Source organism: Tachypleus tridentatus, chromosome 10 (assembly GCF_004210375.1).
Source record: "Tachypleus tridentatus isolate NWPU-2018 chromosome 10, ASM421037v1, whole genome shotgun sequence".
Classification (NCBI taxonomy): domain Eukaryota; kingdom Metazoa; phylum Arthropoda; class Merostomata; order Xiphosura; family Limulidae; genus Tachypleus; species Tachypleus tridentatus.
In genome coordinates, this window is record NC_134834.1 from 47,090,836 (window position 1) to 47,112,366 (window position 21,531).

Genomic DNA, 21,531 nt, shown 5'->3' on the forward strand with positions numbered 1-21,531 from the left:
TATGTAGTAATCTTCTTGTATTACCAAATTTTTTACATTTTGTTTACAGATTAAGAGCATTCTACCAAACTAACATAAGTTAACAAACGATGTTTTGTAGAAATGTAATTTCAAACTAAAAATCTTGCTATAAAATTTTAACCTTGAATTTTTGACATGTCAAAAATTTTAAAATATATTAACAATAAGAACAATAATTGGAGATTAGAACTTCCATTCTGTGAAGATGAACTGTCAATAAGCTATTTTTTTTCTATATGGCAGTTGTTTATTAAAATAAGTTTTTGTTTGCTTGGATAGGTCAAAGGAGTTCAATGATTTCATAGCCACATGCTTAGTAAAAGATCCTCAATGGAGATCAAGTGCTGAAGATCTCCTGGAGGTAAGTACTTGTTAAGTTTATTAACAAGAAGTTTATACATAAATTTTAAGATAGTTAATATGGTTATGTGCAAGTTTACTGTTATCTATTAGCCCTTACATTTTAAAGCCTTATCTTCTATGGCTGTACTTGTTAGAAATAATAAAAGGATAGTTGTAAAACACTTCATATCATTATATAATAGTTAAATCTTTAAGTACGAGGCTGCTGCTTCTGTGCATGTCATAAAATTTTACAGCTTCATGGAGTTATATTCAAAATTTAAGTAAACAATTTTATGATTAATGTTTGTCAATAAAATCAGCATTTGAATGTAATTTCTAAGTTAGATTTTTATATTACTTAGTTTAATTTCTTAAATACTATAGTAGTTTTTTGGTATTCTGTTTGTGATTTATGTATAAGTTTTGTTTTAAAATGCATATTTTAAAAAGTGAAAATTTTTTTCCCAATGAATTTAGAGAAAATTAAAGATTTAGACAAGGTGTAAATATAAATTGTTGCATTTTTTAAAAATTATTTAATTGATTTTAGTTATAGTTAGTGTTACAGTAGAGAAAATGAGAGATAAAATATAAACTTCTACCTTAAAAGAACTTTTTAATTCATTTAGAATATTGTAGAGGTTATGCAAATGAAATATGAAAAGTATAAGATGAAAAGTATTTTTATTTTTTGCATAAAAGTTGCATTGTACATTGACTAGTCATTGTCTGAATCAAGCTGACTGTAACTTCACAGATAATATTTAGTAAAAATAATTTATTGAAATCTGATTTTTTTGTACAACAGATTTGAAATGTTCAGCAAAAATGTGCTACTTTCTTGAAGATAAACATGGTAAATTCAAATTTATAACGTGTAGTTTCATGGTTACGTAATGGTTCAAGGTTGGTCAAAATGACCAAACCTGTATGTAAGTAGGGTTAAGTACCAAATTCATTTAATTGTATAGTAAAATGTATTTATAAATATTTTTAAGTGAAGAGAGCTTTTTTTATCTTCAGATTTTGGGTTCACAACTAAATATTGCTTAAATTCAATTCCTGTATGTGTGTACATCCACTCACCGATACTTGTCTACAACTTCTATAATGCTTGTTTATTTGCATCAAATGACCCATTTTATCATTGTTTTAATGTCACTGGTATGAGTTGTATTAACTCATAGTAAGTAATTTCACATGCGAGTGAAAATTTGAATATTGTGAACTTTAACTCTTTTAACATTTATTAGTCTAATCCACTTAAACTCAAAAATGAAATTCTGAGGTTTAATTTGAAAGTTGTGATTTTTCATAAAGCAGTAAGTTTTCATGTTTTCTAATTTTAAAATTCTGATTTGTGTTTACTTGTTTATGGATGTAATATAAATGAGGCTTGCTTTTTTTTTTTTGTATGTTAAACTAATTTCTTAATTTCAAAATAAAATATATATAAACAAATCTTTATCTCTATCAATCTTTACTTTTTTGTATGCAAGTTTATCAAATATATATTTTTCCCATTGTGAAAGGCAAGTTATAAGATAAAGAAATGTCTGGTTATCAGTGAATTGCAAATTATATGTTGAGTTGACAGTTTGTGTGAAACACCAACTCCTTGTCTGTTAACCTTCCTGATCTGTTTAAGATATTTTTCAATGCTAGACCAAGAAGAATTGTGACAATTGTTGGATAGTGTAATAGGGGTCTGACAATTGCTGACTTCAAGAGGTCATTATCCAACTCTGCTGGTCTCCCTGAATGATAGCAGTCTGATAGATCAAATCATCAGATCTAAATTTCCCAAATCACCATTGACAATAATCTATTTATTGAACATGATTGTCATTAGGAATGTGGTCAGTGATTTTTTCTGATGTGGGGAAAACTATTTTGCATGTTCCTTGAGGCAAAATTTTTTATCTAAACTAGTAAGTTTTGATCTTCAAATTTTAATTACTTTGTTAAAAAATGTATATCAATAAACATAAACCATTATATATAAAGAATATATTTAATAGCTAAGTCAGTATTGAGGCCTTTTACATTTGGAAGTTGGTCATCCTTGACCCAAAACTTTCTACTGTTGGTGTCTAGAAAAAACAACTTGCATGATTTACAGATATGCATTTCATAACACAAACAGTAAAATGGAATACCCTAACACTACAATAATTAAAATGACTTATGAAAAGGTGTAAAAGTTTTATTAGTTACTAGAGCATTGAAAAGTTTTCATTCAATAAAATCTACTTAGGAAATGACACCTTTTGCTGAAATAAATCAACATAAAGATGTCATAATCACTTAGTTCACACAGTGAACTTTTTGTTGGTTATAAATTTGGAACATTAGCAAGTAAATATGAGTAGATAAGTAATTTCAAATGCCTGAAGAATTGGAATGAGCTTCTATGATGGGTGTAATATATTTATTGATGTCTTAGAATATAAAGAAAATAGAAAGTTCTTAATTTATATTCTGGCTTGTTGATGTTTATAATTAGTGTATGTAGATTTTGGGCATTATAAAGGACATATAATGGAGGAAAGAAAATCTAAAATGGAGTATACCGAGCAGACACATCACATAAGATGTAGAAGTGAAGTTTAAGAACTTATTTAAATATTTCCTTTTAAATTAAATCTAAACTTGTATTAAAAGTGGAATTATAAACTACGTATTGATGCCAAGTGTACTGAAATATATTGATAATAAAGTGACTTTTTTAGCTTTTGAATATAACTAAAAAATAACCATGAAATGTGCATTTTGAACTTGCTTATCTTAACACCTATGGTTAATCAATTAACTGATATCACTAATTGATGTTATTTCTGTTCACAGGTTATCAATTAAATTGTCCAGCTCTACTTATGAACTAAATAAATATTAAGTGTGTTCTGATCACGTGGCTATAGTATGAATATACCAATGAATTTAGACCAAGAAAATGGTTTATTTTAAACCTTCAAAAAATATTTTTTGAGTTATCAGCACACAAATTGGTATAGTTCATAGCTCTGTCTGAGTTTTTGTGAGAAAACATAATAATTTGTAAACCAGTTTTGCATTGTAATTTTGATTCTTCTGTTGTTTACCATTGTGTTAAATTTACCGTTATTGTACCAAAAAGTATTTCCTTTGTTTAAAATAACTATGATTTTGATACTATTTATTTCCCTGATTTTGGAGCCCTTTATGAAATGGGATTGTATATCTTACATGACCTTGTAATCTTCATGTAAGTAACTTGTGACTGTGAAGATATACAATATAACCCTCAATGTATGCTCATGAAATTTTAATTGTTTTAGTGGACAAAAATTCTGAATTTTTATTTAAATATACTAAAAATTTGTGTACAAAGTGATTTTCATGTAAAGTTTAAATGTACTTTTCTTTATATGAAAATTTTCATATTTAATTTGCTTAATCTTTAAAAAACCTTCTAAAATTTCCAAGATTTATATTTTTACAGAAGAATTTTATCTGTTATTTTCTCTACCCTAACTCTGTATCCATTCATTTAGTCAATTTGACTGCCCTCATAACCACTGTATAAAATTAGGAAATAAATTTAAATTATTCTTTCTTATTTCTAAAATCACTGTAAATTGTAACAGAAAACCACAGTTGTTTCCTAAGTACTTTAAAGCTTGTAACAGTATACCTCTATATTTCATTTCATTGTTCTTTGAACTATGTCTAATTAATAATTCTGTCACACAAGTTGTAAGCCACTTGGTGAATGTACATCTCTTATTACTGTATCAGATAACAAGGTTAAAATCACTTGGTGGACATACAGCTCACACTACTATACTAGATTACTGTATTTTCCTGAATATGATGCACATATTTTTCTTCAATTACCTCCCAAAAAGCTGACTGCATATTATATTCACACACATTTTATGTTTTTAGACATTTTACTAGAAGCTATCTTTGAAAGTCATTAAAGGTTTCAAAACATTTTGCATATCCATTGCACTGAGACAGATGATGACTTGCTGTGGGAATCAGAAGAAAATGAAACAAAGATTCAAGGCGATAAATCCACTAAATGATGAATCATGTGGAGATGAATCATTAGCTTAGTATGTTACCACATACATACTTTTCAATAAATTTTGTAAAATTGACATTCAAAAAAGTTCAATGAAATATTTCTCAAAATGTTTATTACATTTGTTTGTATAGTTTGTACAACTGATATGTAAAAACACAAATTTTCTTCAATGTAACTTTTCAAAACTGGATGCAAATTATATTCTGGTAAATAAGGTACATAATGTACAAGCTACTTGTGAGCATACCTTGTAAAGAATTGTTATTGTTATTTTTATATTATCTTACCTAATCTAACCTTACAAGTTTTTAATTTGTACATTTTAGTTACTTTTATAGTAATAGATAAAGAATGTAAGGAATATAGTACTTATGTGAATTTTTTTGTCTTGCTGTTGAACATTGAGATTTAATCCTACTTTTCTATAGTGATAGTATTATTACACTATATAATTTTTTGTTTACTTAAATTTATCTAATAAAACAGAATAAGAACATTTAAAAAGCAAATAATGTGAATAAGTACTATAATTTTTCTAGCTTTTTAACTATTTTATAAATACCATTAAAATTATGCTAAGCTAGTTGATTTGTTTCCTATACTAATAAAGTTTGAACTGGCAGTGAAATGAAAATTCTTAGATCAGGAGACAATGTAATATGTTCTTTTATAAATTAAAACTCATATTCTATTGGTTATAAATAATATGGTATTAAACATCAGAAATAACTATTAGCAATCTGTTAAAGAGAATGTGACAGACAAGCATAGTACAAAGGGTCTAATTTTCTTGTTTATAGCTCTATAAACAAACAAGATTGAAGTCTATAAACACTTTGTTTTGTTTGGAAAATAACTATATTATAATAACCAATTTACATTAAAATCCACACTTTTAAAAGGGATGGTAAATAAATTGAAAAAGGGATACCTAGAAAGTAAATGTCGTAATTGTTATACTAAAGTGATATTGAGGACTTTTTTTTAATATTTCTTTATATCTTTAAGAAGTTAAAACTCATTAAATTTGATTTATTAGTTATGTTTGGACACTAAGATTATATGTATACCATGGTAATAAAGTAGTTTAATTAAATTTTGAATATAACTTTCTAAAAACTTGTAGCAGGTGTATCTTTACCTGCATGAAGTGAGATGGTTAAACTGATGAATTTTTTATTATTATTTTGTTCAAGCAGAAGAATAAAATACTTTGAAGAAATTTGTACGTTATTACTTTATACAATACCATAAACAATGAAAATTTATTTTGTAATTTGTTGTCACATTATTAAGTTATGAGTTGACATGTTAGTTCAATCTTTTTTCATATGTTTTTAAACTTTTTTAAATAGCATCCTTTTATAGCTAATGCTGTAGATAGAAGACCTCTGATAGAACTAATCACTGAATACAAAGCTGAAGTGTATGAAGAATTGACAGAAGATTCAGATTATTTAAGTGATGTGAGTCTTTTTTTAATACTTTTTTTTCTGAAACCAGTACTTATTAAAATTTAAATCAATGGTTTTTTATTTGCAATTAACGTGACACATTGTGTTCATAGATTTTGAATATTTTATTTAATCAACAATAGATTTCAGAAAGATTGGCAGAATACATAACTATATGGTGATGATAAAGAAACAGTTCCATAGTTTGGAGAAACAACTAAACATACCATCTTTAAAGCACAAGTCAAAAATTTATTGAAAAATGGAAAAGCAACTGGACCAGATGAATTATTGGCATAAATGATGAAAGCATTAGATAATTACAACCTTAATATTATAACTGACTTGTGTAATGTAATATATAACACTGGATACATACTAACCAAAATGAAACAATCTTTATTTATTCTACAACCAAAAAGCCCAAAGCACAGAACAATCATTTTAATGAGTCATATCGCCAGATTACTCATGAAAGTAATACAACATTGAATGACAACCAAAATAGACCAAAATGTAACAGAGTAGGTTCAGACAAGGATGTGGTAAAGAGAAGATATTTTTTAATCTGAGAACAAACTCTGAATGTGCCATAGAGGTCTAACAAAATGTGTGTATGTGTGTGTATATTTCATAGATTATACTAAGGCTTTTGATAGAGTAGGATACTTAAAGGAGATAAGGAATGAGGAGAAAGATCTCTGCATCATCACAAAGATGTATTGGGAACAAACAGCAACAGTAAGAACAGAACGGGGTGAAATGCTAGTTTTAAAATCAAGAAAGGTGTTAGATAAGAATGCTGAACAGATTATATGATGATACACATTTTTATCTAATGCCTTTATCTTAAGTTGTTGATGTTAACTCCATGAATCTCTAATTATCCCTATATATACGTTCTGTTTCTCTAAATATATTTTTTCTGTGTATAGGGATAATTAGTGATTGGTAGAATTAACATCAGCAACCTAAGATGTGTGGACGACGCAATACTGCTAACTCTTAAGTGTATCAAATCTACAAGACTTAGTAAATGAAGTAAATGAAAAGAAAAATACTATAGAATGGAGATGAATACTAAAAAATACCAAATCAGTGGTAATAACCACGAACCAAGAGGTATTTAGAATCAATGCAACTATAGAGTGAACATCAATTGAACAAATAAACAAAAATATATAGAATACATGAGCACTGAAAATGGTAAGAATGAAGTGAAAATGCATAGAAGAATAGAAATAGCCAAGAGTGTATTTAACAGAAATATTAACATAAAAAAAAATAGAAAAACAACATGGATGAGGCTGATCAAATGCTATGTTTTGTCAATTTTACTATGTCGTGTTGAAACATATCTAAAGATTGCTAAAATAAAGGCATTTGTAATGTTTTATTGTATTGGGGAGTAATGAGAATATCTTGGACAAAATGTTACTTTTAATACTTGTTCATTTATCTCACAAGAAAACAAACAACACTATCAATTATCAAGAAAAGAAAATATTTTCTGGAAATATAATTAGAAGTGTAATACAAAGACTTTTGCCAGAAGGAAAACTGAATGGAAAAAGAGGAAGAGGCACCCCAGGAAATATGTTGATGAATAACATTAAACATTGGATGGGAATATCATATAGCAACTGTGTTAGAATAGTAGAAATAAAAGAGCAGTGACACTCCACAACAGTCAACATGCTTTGAGCAGATGATGTGATGATGATGAGTGTCCACATGCATTTCCATTTTAATTTAGCAGAACATTTGCCAATTTATACAGTCAGTTTTCTGAAAATACACATTTGATGTAAACTTAGTGGTCAGTCGTAATTTTATTATTTTTATGAGTAGTGTACAGAACGTGCACTGGACAGGAGGGAATTAAGGATGTCTCTCTGCTTTTTAGAAGAATAAAAGAAAACTGTATTTATGGCTTTTTTTACTTTCCTTTCATCCTGTAATTTTTTTTAATAAGAAAATATAGATTTTATTAGCACAACTAGGCACCAATGTGTTACTGAGCACAAATTGGCAAAAGGCAGATGGAAGAAATACTTTAATAATTTTGATGTCAAGTATTGGAGTCTAACATCTAGCTTTTGTGATTCAGTGCTGCCTTCTATATGCAAACACTTCTGCTCTCTACTAGCCTTGAGATTTTTACCTAAACTCACAGTGGGCATGCAAAAACTCTCCACCAATTGAAGTGCATTACAGCCTCCTGGCACAGGTAACTGTTTCTGTGCTGATTGTTCAGTCATGAATTCTTCATTTGGAATTTCAATGAACAGGTGCATCTTATTTTCACTTGTGAGTTACTGATAAAGTTTGGTGGAAGTATCTTCAAAACTTACAGTTGAAGAAAATTAATTTTGTGTTTTGATTTTTAAGATTTCTGCACCTGCAGACTCTGTGGCTCTTTATTTTCCCATTATGAATTCATAAGTGGTTGTAACTTCTATGTCTGATGTTGAACATCAAGACAATATTTATGCTGAACAAACAACTACAATATTGTCAGATTCCTCTTTGTCTGTCAATGAAGTGATGGACATCTTGCAGCATGATATTAAGATTTAGTTGCAACCTGGATCTTCTTAGTTTGACACAGATCTACATTCTCCGTGAATCCTATTCACAATGAAAATTTTGACAGTATTTTTTTTTCTCCCCACCTACTATTACCAACTCTTTTTCCAGTGCTGTTTTGGATCTACCTGTCTTTCTACATTTTTCCTTGACATGGTTCCCCAGGTAGTGACCTTCTGTCTCCCTCTACTGTTTGATATGGTTTTTACCTTTCATTGTTTGTTCAGCTCCTTTTTAGCATATTTTTTCTCTTTCACTGGATATTCAAGTCCATGCTGGACAATTCTATCTGAAATTGTTTCTGATACCACATAACCTTGTCCTCCTTGCCTGGTGGATATTTATGCCCCAGTTTGTAATTGGGTTGAAGTCCCTTTCTTGGTTTCCCAAACTCTAGAGTATATTCTTCAGGCTTGGAGCTCAGATCCATTCTTCTGTATGGCCAAAGATCTTTCTCAGTTCAGATATTTTCTTGACATTCATTTGTTTACCATGGGAGTTTTCTCGACTTTAGGTTTGCCTTTTTTTTATCAGGGTTTCGATGACTAAGGTAGATGTCTCCAATGCTTATCTTCATATTCCCATCTCTTCAGTATCTAAACTTTATCTTCAGTTTGTGCATCAAGGCTAGGTGTATCAATTCTGTACTCATCCTTTATGCCTGGTGTGTTTTGTTGCATTGTGCATGACTTTCATTATCACTTGCACCTTATTTGGATGACTGGCTTCTTTTAGCTCTGTCTTTCTTTGAGGGGTGGCTCATTTAGGTGGGCTGGTGAAGCTGGAGAAGTCTGATTTCACACTCGCACAATATCTGGTTTACTTGGGTGCATTCTTCACTTTCCATCTTAATGGAGTCATCTTCACTTCAGATGTGGGCCATGTTTTCCACACACGTCCTCTCCTTTTGTTCCCACACGAGAAGTTCTCTCTTTTGAAGATGTAGGCATCCATGGAACTCTATATCCTTGAGATGTGCTGCATGTATCATTTAAAGTTAATTCTGCATAATCAGTGGAACTTCTCTCTGGATGCCTTGTTGTTGTTTTTTTGGTATGTCTTGCTCTGTACAGAGATTTCAATTAATGGCTCAAAATGAACAGTACTACAAAGGGTGCTCATTTTCTTTCCTTATGTTCAGATCTTCATAACTTTATGGATTTTTTCCTGATTAGTTGGGACATTTGTTTTGATTTTCGAGATACTGGATCATCAGAATCGAAAGAAATTGACTCTTCATGTGAACATTCTTTAGAACTCTTGATGGTCTGTTTGGCTTTGTATCATTTTCTTCCAGTTGTATGTGTCTGTTTGTTGATGATCCATTTGAACAACTGAATTATAGTGTCCTATGTCAGTTGTTACTAGGAAACACTCAGTCTTTGCTTCTGAATCCTTGATCTTCTGAGTTCATTCTCTACATATTCACCTTGTAGCATGCATTGTTCTAGATGCTCTGAATCTTTATGAAAGTTGTTTTCAAGACCCAACAAGATATTCCCCACCAAGTATTCTCTCAATCCTCATGTTTTTCATTGATTTTTCTCTTTTCTGGACACTAATGACACCAATGCTTTTATGATTTACAAAATTTCTGATCTCCTATTCTGTTCTCCTGTTGTGCATCCATAAACATTGGTAGTGGTTGCTCTCATTCAGGACTGGTTCAACCTCTTTCTTAATGTTTACTCCCAATTCATCTCCCTCTTGTTTTTCTCTTGCTTGATCCTTGTCAGATCCTTCTGTGTGTAAGCACTTTGCCCTTTCTTGTATTGTTTTCAGTGTTTTCCTAGCTCTATCTGTTTCCATTACTGTCTCTTGTCTTTGTATATTCTCTTCTTTCTCTGTCTCTGTGTCCCATTCCTTCTTATCTCCTAAGGTAAATTTTACTTTTTTTTTTTACCTTATTTTTCAGAGTCTTTTCTGATAAGTTTGAAGTTGCATGCCAGGGTATAATTAACCAAAATGTACACAATGTATGGCCTTTTAGGCCTAATATAGCACTTACCAATGAGATTTGGTGTCCCACGAGCTCACTTGAAGTATAATCACTTTGCTTACTTTCTTAAACAAGGCTTGATACAGATTATCTATTCATAGACTATGATGAGTAAACCAGGCATGAAGTCTCTTCTCATCCTCCATGCCTAGTTTGACACCTAGTGTTGACTTGCTTTTGAAAACAAGGTTTTTGTGGACACCTGTTGTGCTGTCATACAGTGATGTGCTCCTCCAGATTCCTCATCATTTACTTTGGAGGCTGCTTCATGGGTATGATTAATTCCACTCTGTAGAGATTAGATCAGTTGTGTTCTGTCCACATAGTACAGTTCACCCCTATGGCTATCTTTCCACCATTCTAGTTACCCAGAAATCAGGTTTCTGGATGATTTGATGTTGGGTTAGCACAGAATCAGCCAACATAAGTTCTCACTCAGTTGCAAGGTGGATATTAAATTCCTGCTTTACCTCATTTGGCTTTGGGATGGGGGGGGATGATAAGGGAATTTTCTCCTACGATGGCCTAAAAGTCAAATTTCTGGTGCTGCAGTTGTTTTGAACTGGCACCCTAGCCCTGATACACATGTAGCACTTCTGAAAGCTACACTTTGGTTTTGAATCGTGTTTATATCATTTGCCTATCCTTGCAACACTTTTCTTATTTTCTGAAGAAAGAGTGTACTCTGTTACAGATGAGGTGTAGTATCCCATAACTGTGATCCTATACTGTTTCAAGGTATAGGGTGTCATACTCCATAGGTTCTTTTTCAGGCTGTTCTTGAAGTCATCTAGGTAAAGGTTTGTGATGGTCCTTTCACTTTAGTTAAGTGTGAGAGGAGATTATGTATCTTATTGAAAATGTATCTGTTAGATATCTCTTCTCACATTTCCTATTCTTCCACTTCCAGTGCATCTCAATTTCTTGCCAAATTTCAAAACAATGATTGAATAATCAGTATAGAGGGAGATAGCTGCACTAGGAAGCTGTGTCCCACTTCTTTTGGTGGAGAATTGTTACATACTCATTTGCATACAAGAACTTAGCCATATCATGTGATTTCAGGAAGCAGTCTCTAGGCTACCAACGAGTGAAACAAGTTTGCATATAGAGGACAGTACAGACTCTGGGGAGCTTAATGTGAGTGAAATGAGTATCTATTAGAAACATGTTTTTAGTATTAGAAAATGTTAACTTTCATATTGCTAACTGTTGAACCTCTTGATTTATGCTGGCTCTAGACTTGGAACTACATATAAAAGATAAACTGCAGTATACATTTTTTATGGCATGCTTTTTCTTTATGCTCGTGATATTATTTTTTATAGATTGTGTTCCTTTAAATTAGACTGCAAATGTTTTTTATATGAAATTATTGTGTATTTTGTGTGTTATTTAATGACACTAGTGTTACAAAATTTATTTGTAAATCAAATATCTCTTAAATGAAAGAAACAATGTTGTAGCTTGTGGTTAAACTTGTTGACTCCCCCACCAAGTTGTTGACATTTTACACCTTTTGGGAGGAAGGAGGGAGTCTAAGAAAATGTATATTTTGTACACTTATGATAACCTAAATTTTGCATAATCCCTTCCTTTTGATAACTTGCATCAGTAAAGGATAAGATGTAAGAGAGATTCAAGTTAGAAAACCTATCACAACAGAGTATACTGAGTAGCTGACATCTACCAATCCTAATAAATATCTACACTACTTAGATAATCATATTAAACCTGATATCCTGCTTTCTGTAATAAGATAATTGTATAAAACTTCTCACTTGTACTTTTAATGAAACACTAGATATCAGCTACTGAGATAATTTATCGAGGATAATTGGTAACCTCTTACTTCTCAGTTAAACTTCTGATATTTGATTATAGTTTTTTTATTGTTTAAAAATCCTTTGATATTGAAAAAAGATACTTTATTTTTTTTAATATCATTAACTACATACGGTACTATATATATTACTTTTAACTCGCTTGTAATAAAGCTTGTTTGTTAAATATACCCATGTTTAATCTGTTTCATGCTGGACATTAGGTTAGGCAGAAGAATGTGGTATGTATAAAACCTCTTCATTGTTTGTTTGCAAAATTTCATTTAAATAGTAATTGCCAACAAAGTAAAACAAACGATCAAATATATGACTTTTTAGTCTTTTTTTTTTTTTTCTGTGAGTATGCTGTTGTATGAAAAGCTGTAGAGATAGTATTATAACGTTGAACCATCAGGGGCCATTCTTTTTTAATGTTGTTATAACTTGTAGTTGTGTGAGAACTCAAATAAGTATGATAGCAATAACTTTTAATTGTATGTAAACCTACTCAAATGTATAATTGCTTTAGGTGTAACTTAATGTTCTCTTTAAACTTAAATGTAAGTGTAAAATACACTAAAATGTTTTGATATTTATTGGGATATATAAATGTAGAAGTTGTTTTTTCATAATTTGTGAACAGTTTATTTACAGTTTTAACAGTAGAGCAGAGCATGGTACAATAAAACTTCTGAAAATATTTAATCCTGGGCTTAAGCATTGAAAAACAAATAGTTATTTACTTCCAAGATATTTCCTGACTTTTAATCTTATTTACATATTTACTTGTATATATATTATAACCATAAATTTTTAAACCATAAACAAAAGTCATTAAAATTAAACAAAATTTGTTGCATATTTAAAAAAAAATTAAAAATCCTATGGCACAAGCTACAACGTGGGATTATAAAATGTATCCTAGGTTTTGGAGGTGACTGAAGAAGTAGGTCCTACATGGCAATGGGGATACTCTGCCTATCAGTCTTAACCTTCAGTTTGTTAGTTTCACATAAGAAGATTAGAAATTTAGAAATTAGGAGAGTGAGATGTGGGTGCTCAAGCCCACAATGTCCCACATCTCTATCACCCTTCATTGCAAGCAGACAGTTGTAGGAAGGTGACTGCTCTCCTAAGTTAAAATAAGAAAAAGATAAACATAAAAAGATAGTAAGGTACTACTATTTAGGGGTAAGTAAAATAAAACTTACCTCTTGAAGTTAGCATTCCATTTTTTTTTTCATTATCTGTAAAAATTACAAGTTTTGTGATTTGAATGGTGAAACCAGTTCCATAAGTATTAGTAAAACTTTGTTTTGTGAAGTTATTGACTGTTATATGTTAAAACTATATGATAACAGTACTTAAATGTTTTTTTGTGGAGGTATTTTACTTGGTAATGGGTATGCGTATATTTTGTGTATTTTACTGAATACAAAACTTTATCTTGTGCACTTGCTTATATTTTTTGTTGGTAATATAGTTTATCTGTTTCCATAAGTAGTAATTGTTAAGTTGTTACTTGCAAAAAATATCTGTGCTTTTGAGTTTTACAGGTATCTTCAAGATCTAGTCTATATCGAGAATCACAAATCAGTATAGAAAGTGAAGCCTTTGAACTGATTTCTACATTGTCAGAAGTAGAAGAAGGTTCAGAAGAAATAACAGTTACCCAGAAAGGTAGGTACATAACACCAGTGAAATTCTAGCACTATTTTCCTATATGAAGTTTTTAAAGTCTGTGGTATGACTTGGAACTTTGCTTTGGGACTGCCTTAAAACTCTCAAAGAGAGATTAAAGTGTTTTTTTTATTACTAAGGCCATTTGAGTATAATCTATGATCTATGCACACTATTTTTATATATTTTATGACAAGTATACATTTTTTGAAATAATTTTATTTATGCATGACTATTTCTTGTCAGGGGGTTGTGCTATTAATGTAGGAAGTAAGTTGATAAACTCGTACATATTTGAGTTAGGCTATGTTCAGTTGTGCATATTTGTAACTGAATATTTATAACTCACTGTAGATTAATAAAAAATGCATTATTTTTCTCTAATTGGGAAAAAAAAAACAACATTATTATCAAGTTGCTATGTTATTACCAAGGAAGATTGTTTCATGGAGTGTGGTCTAATGGTGAGAAAGAAGTTTTCAGGATTATAAAGAAAATTACATGTAACTGGGCCAACAATATTCAGTGTTTTTTTTTTTTTACGATAACCTTGTGACCGTGTTATTTAAGGTAAGTATACTTAGGTGGAACAAGTTCATTTTACAAATTCTTATGATCAGTAAATTTTGAAAGTAAATAGTAAACTTAGTTTAAAGTGGTTATGCCTGCTATTTTGTGATAAAGTTCAAACAAACCTGTTTGTTATTTTTCATGGATTTCATAGAAAATTTTGTTGAAGAGCAACAGAACATTGGGAAGGAACAAGAAGAAAAAAATGTCACTAATACTGTAATTGAAAACAAAGTTTCTTATGGGAAACTAGAAAAATCTACAGATAAAAATGAACCAACAGAAAAGCTATTTGAAAAACATCCTGTAAAATCATCAGAAGTTAATAGTACCATAGAACCACAATATCAGTTAATAGGGGTTAGTCAAAATAAAGATACTTCTAAAAAACTGTTAGAAATAACAGTGGATCCATCATCTTTTGAGAAGAAAGATGAGGTTTCATATGCAGAAAAGAAAAATGAGGTCCCAGGAAAAGAATTAATAGTGCTCAATGAACACAAACCTGCATTGGATGAAGTTGTAATAACTAGTAGGTAAGCTGAGTTTGCTACTGTTCTGTTTTAACATCTTCTCTTGTTTTCTCTATGTAAAATTATGGCAAGATTATAAAAAACAATAAATGAATAACCAATGCTAATATGTGTCACTTTTTATGTATTAATAGCATTTAGCTGATCCAGGTCTTGAAAATTTGTAATGGGATTGTTCTTATTAGTAGATAATGATTATATATCACTTTTTTGTGTAGCAAGTTTTCTGACAAGATTTTTATGCATATTACAATTTCTTTTCTACTGGTCTTCAACTATACTGTTCATCACTTTATGCTGTTTTACTGTAAAACTATTTACAAAGTGAAATTCAATTGCTGATATTTTCTAAGTAATGTAATGATTTACTTATAATCTAGAACTTGTTTTACATTACATTAAACCATATTAAAGTAGTATCAGAAATGTTAATGTTTCTTTGATATTGACATATTGTAATTTAGTAGTGTTGTCAATATTTTATAGAAAATTTAGAATTTATTTTTCTTTACAGTGAAATTGCCAATACTGTTGCCAGTTCATCTCCAGAACCAGTTGGAGTTGCTCTAGCTGGTGAGATCAAGAATGGAGAAGTACTAATTGTGTCCAGTAAGCCTTCTATGATATGCTTTTTTACCATAAGATGTGCATGTGCAGACATTATAATTTTACTTTTCACATTTGTAAATAGATATCCATATTTTATATGGAGATAATGTTTCAATTCAATGACATGTATACTGGATCATGACAGTATTTTGATGACAGGAGATTTTTTTACATTTAAGCTTCTTTCACTTGAAGCTAAGAAAAAAATGTCAATATTTTTAAATTGGAATATCACTCATTCTGCTAAGACTTGTTATACAGAGCACTAATTGAGTGAAATAAACATATGATAGTGGAGCTGATTTAGACTTTTAAAATGCAATTTTAAAATTATTTCTATAGTTATTCTGAGGCATAAAAAAGAAATTTGACATTATATTGGTTGTATTTAAGATATAGCTATGGTAACTTTGAAACATAACAAACATTGATTTTACTTCTTACTTAATATTTCGGATAATTGGTTTTAAAATGGTTATTTTTAAGGTACCTCATTATATGAAGATCAAACAGGTTACCAGTCATTAGATGATGATGAAAACAGGGAAAATTATGAACAAGAACATACAGCAGAAGCTGTTAACCTACTCATTGATGAAGCAATCAAGGATCGAGATGAAGATTTTGATAGGTAATATAATTTTCTTTTGTTTTTTTGTATTGAAATCAGTTTTTAACAAGAATAAAGTTATTCAGTGTTTTTCTTAATAAATTTTAATCAAATGCTTGAACTTTTTTAATGAGTTTGTTACATATGTAATATTTTTTTCTGAGATTATACTTACTTCATCACTTTGCAAAGATTTAACTATAAATCTTGAGCATCTTGTATGCAACTGTCTTAATGCAACTCTCAACTGATATCATGGGATTTATCATGAATTGCATAATGTCTCCCTAATAGGAGAGCAACACACCTTTATGCATAATAACTCCTATACATTTGTTCTTATGTAATCTTCAGTTTTCTTCTTTGCATTGTATTTATCAGGTGTTTCTGTTTCTTGTTTTCATTCAATTTATTGAGATTTGCACCATTAACAAAGCTTTAATTTTTATCATGAATTCTCTGTGGATGGTGATTTATGCTTAAGTCTTATTGACTGAGTATATTTCTCATCATTCAGGAATAATCCATTGGACTATGACTTTCATTTGATGGGCTCTGGATAGGACTTTACCATTCATGAGACTGCTTAACTCTTAATAGGGACTTGGTCTATATAACTGACCATGTGACTTCTCTGAACTCATTTAGTCTTTTTAGATTTAATACTTGTAACTTTTAATATAGTGTGTATATCTTCACAAAATTTGGCAGTCTTTCAGCTGACTCTTTAGCAACAAGTTCATATACGCATTTCTTCACGTTAAGTATTTGCACTATAACTTTTGATACAGTATGTGTATCTTCACAAAATTTAATAAACTTTTAGTAAAGATTACAAGTTTTTTGTACACAAAAAATCAGGTTCTTAATAACATATTTTTATTTAAGGTTTATTTGTTAAAATATCTAGTCTGTTTCATTACTAGTTTGAGTGCAAAGTGATTCTGTGTTATGAGTAAAAAAAAATTCTGTCCCAAAAAATATCATATATTATTTGTATAATCTCTAAAACCACCTCAATACATTTCACACATTTGTTTTCAGTAATACTGTATATTTTTTAATTTTCTATACCCTAACTGTGTAAGACCTATCAACTGACTCACCTCATAACTATCATGAAAAAATTTTGGAAATGAATATAAATTGTGCTTATTTTTTAATGCTACAATGACTACATGTTATAACACAAAAATATAAATGTTTAATCTAAGTAGGTTAAGTCTCATGATGTTGTATGTTTTTTTTATATATATTTATTATCATACTTACCTTCCAGTTGTGCCTGCTAACATTACATAACTTGCATTGATGAAGTGTAAGTGCACTTATATTACTATATCCAAAAATATAATTTATCTTGGATAAATCTCCGATTTATTATGTTACGTACATTACATATTACAATTTTAAATAGCCAGAAATTTTAATTTAAAAGATAATTAAATGTCAATATATATAAATTTTTTGATACTTCCCAACAAGATTCTTAACACAAATTACTTTAATGTACAAACAACAATACATGTATAAAGTTTACAAACTCGCAAACAATATTCAGTCTTCTATCTCAACTGGAACCAAATATTTTATAGATGGTCTAGGTCCATGACAAGAAGTTAATTCTGGTTGATATTGTTACACTTCTCTTGAGCTAGTTCTATTCCTGGTTGGCTTCACACGGTTTATAGGTTCATTTCTTACCAAGCAAGATACCAGTTGTTCTCATAGAAATACTAACATCCAAATTTAATTATCTGAAGTTGAACAGTTTATAATGATTGAAATCTATAAACATTCCTGATCAAATTCTGTAGTTTTCTGATTAATAAGCTATGAACACAATTGCAGTTTTGTAGGGTTATACTGACTGTAGCTAACCATCAATATTTTGTTTCCCTGCAATGGCTAGCTTTTATATTTATTAGGCAGAATTCTCAGGAAATTCAGCTGAAAATGATACTGGCATTTATATTATTGATTCTTATGCTTGAGAATCTTCTACAAATTTAGAGAACAGATGAAACTTACACATTTAACAATATAAGTTACATACAATTTTGTCCCCCACTGATACAGCAGCAAGTCTATGGATTTACAATGCTAAGATCAGGGGTTCAATTCCCCTTAGTGGACTCAGCAGATAGCCCAATGTGACTTTGCTATAAGAAAAACAAACACATACATATATTCCTAAATATATATTAAATTGAAACAAACATAAATAGTAAAACAAATGCATGAGAATAAATCCACGATAGTTTTAAAACAGACTAGTATTTTGTAATATGCAGTCACATTTCAATTATTATACCTTTCTATATGTATACAGATTATTATTGTTTAGAAATAAATATTTTTCTTGAAATATAGAACAATAGATAAAGAAGTAGAACAAACTGTTGTCTCTAGTGGCTGTGGCCTATGAACTTGGTTGCTGCTGGACATATGTTGCTAAGCTTTTTAAAATTTCTCAGGTGAAGGATATCGAGTAAATTTTTTTTTAGGTTTTATATATATACACAGTTGAAAAGCAAAAAAAATCTTAAATAACTACACTGATACCATAGAATTCCACTATAATTTATTAAGCATGGTAACTAAGCTGTATTTAGGTCTAAAAGAATGTGAAACCTTTGAGCAGACAAAAGACACATCATACTTCTTTGAACTTTTGGTCCAAAAGAATGTGGTAGCCTTTTCACATATTGGCTGAGAAAACCACTAGGGAGACATTCTAAGCTGTCGATTTGGTATTCACATGTCACATTTCAAGTAAGTTTATATAAGGGACCGCTTCCAAAAGATGGAAAGAGGTGAATAGAGCCACTGTGTTTCAATCAGTGCATAAGACGCATCTTAGCAAAATAAAAAGATAGGAGGTTCATATTTTATATTCTAGTTTGTCAATATTGGTAAATCAAATTCCTAATTTCTGTGAAACTGTTGACTTAGCATTTTGACATTGCAAACATCTAATTTTAACCAGTGCTTCATTCAACATGTAACTCACTAAAATCTGTATTTAAGTGTGTTCTTTTAATATATATTTTTAAAATTAAGAAATTAACTCGTACATAATATTAAATTTTAATTATAATCTACAATTTAAGTGTATAAATTTATAAAATAGTATTTTTGTAAACTTTTGAATGCAAGTCAACAATGACATGACACGGCCTTTGTCTTGTGATTTATGAGTATTTATTTTGAATAGTCTGTGTGAAAAGTCATTTTCATGTTAAAATTATTAAAATTAAAAATACTTTTCCTCATCTAAAAAATCTCATTTTCTTTGTGCTTATCCCTGAGATCCCCTAAATGGATTTCAAACTTTTTGTTTTTCTCAGTAAAATTTTATAGTTTATCTGTTAATTTCACTAAGATAAGATAGGAATGATGACATGCTAAGATAAAATGGGTTACATGTGTAACATGAGAAATTCAGGATGTTTTAAAAATATTACCTTATAAAATTAAGACACTAAAATTTTATGTTGTGTGCAGTAAAGGATAACTGTGGCAGTTATCCTTTATGGTTTCTGGTTTGTGTATCATGGAAAAATGTTAGGAGTGTTACAAGAGTTTTCTCACATGAAGAGTAATTAAGAATGTAAAAGTAATTCCATAAAAAGTAATTTCATATGGCATCAGGAGTGTTGTGCAAGGTAAATGGGTTAGAGTATCATCAGTGAAATATTTTGGACACCATTGACCTAAATCTTTCAGTCTCTCTGGATTTTATTATCTTGTTTTCTTTATTTTGTGCCCATGTTTCTGTTAATTCTTTTTCTCTTTTTATCACCCATGTACCTTGGGATTTATCTTGTCTTTTCTTCCTGCTTGTTATAAGGATCTGTACTGTTTCTTTTCTCTAAAAATTGCTTTCCCATGCCCAAATGCCTCATTCCCCTCAGATTTATGATTTTTTTATTTTCTGATTTATAGACTTTATCCTTTTATTTTGTCTGATTCCCTGTCAGTGGTATCTTTCTGGCCAGCCTGGGGATTGAGCACCTTACCTTCTATTTCACTTTCTTGCTTCTTTTTCCTCTTTTTCTTTTTACCCTTCTGTATTCCCTCTCTTGACTGAGGCATGTATTCATGCTAATTATGGCTTAGTTATCTATTCATTTTTGTCATTCTTTAGCCTATTATACTTCTGCTTTATCCTTCTGTTCTTTACTTTCCTGCTATTGGGACTTATTGGGTTGGTTTAATTTTCTCTTTGCTGTACTGCTTCCTGTTCCTTTTTCTTGTGTATTTTGTATATGTCTGACTCTCTTTGCCCAAATGTCTTCAGTGATGTTTCTTCTTTTCCTGGTGACCTACCTGATGTTATACAACTGTCCTTGTTATCTTCCAGTTTTGTTTTTTTTCCTTTTTCTCAACCTTGCCCTTTACCCTTCTTGTCTTGATTTGTCTCTTTCCCATCTTCCTATTTCAAATTTCAGGCCTCCTTTTTTGTCATCCATCTTCCAGAAGTCTGGTTTGACAATTTATTTTCATTGACTTTCGTATATGTACGATTCTGTGGAAACCTATGTCTTCTGCTGCTATTGGCAATAATTTCTACTCACAGGCAATTTTCATTTCTCCAACTTGGTCTCTTTCTTTGCTCCTCTTCTCTTCCCATTTCCTTTTTCATCTCTCAGACACCCCATTTATGGTCTCTTTCACCGAGATAGCATTTAGTTATAGTCAGTGTGTCAGACACTTTCATACACTTCTCTCTCAGCCTGTTCTCTTTTTGTATACTTTGTCCGTCTTTTTTATATCTTCTTATCTTATAGTCAATGGCATAGTGAGTCTTTGCTTGCCATATTTATAGCCATGGGCTAGCATTTCTTTTCTCAGGCTATTTTGTTCTGTGAGCCCATTTTCTGTAGTGTGCTTTTTCTCCTACCTTCTTTTCTTTCATATGTCTACTTGGTTGATAGAGGGAACTTATCCTGGGACTTTTACCTATTTTTATACCAACTCAATTTTTGGTACTTTTGATATTTTATCTCAAGCAGCTTTATCTTCCATGTTGTGAGTTATGAACTGTCTGACCTCCATGTTTTTTATTTTTCATTCTCTTTCTGAGCAAGATGTTATTTTGCTTTTAAGTATTCTGACTTCCCTAGATCTCCTAATTTCACGGGGTTATGCACTTGTGTCTCCAGCTTATGAACATTATAGACCTATGGTTTTCATTTTTGGGGATCCATTGTCCTCTCTTAA

The 21,531-nt window shown here is 30.3% G+C and overlaps 1 pseudogene across 1 annotated transcript in view; it reads left to right on the plus strand.

The window, feature by feature from the left end:
• LOC143228347 (serine/threonine-protein kinase 10-like) overlaps positions 1-21,531 on the plus strand; it is an 89,648-nt pseudogene that overhangs the window by 36,851 nt on the left and 31,266 nt on the right. The window contains exons 7-15 of the transcript XR_013015319.1: positions 301-382; positions 5,794-5,904; positions 11,546-11,620; positions 12,125-12,160; positions 12,528-12,545; positions 13,860-13,983; positions 14,708-15,089; positions 15,601-15,695; positions 16,182-16,326. The product of XR_013015319.1 is annotated as a serine/threonine-protein kinase 10-like (transcript). The remainder of the gene's footprint in view (positions 1-300; positions 383-5,793; positions 5,905-11,545; positions 11,621-12,124; positions 12,161-12,527; positions 12,546-13,859; positions 13,984-14,707; positions 15,090-15,600; positions 15,696-16,181; positions 16,327-21,531) is intronic.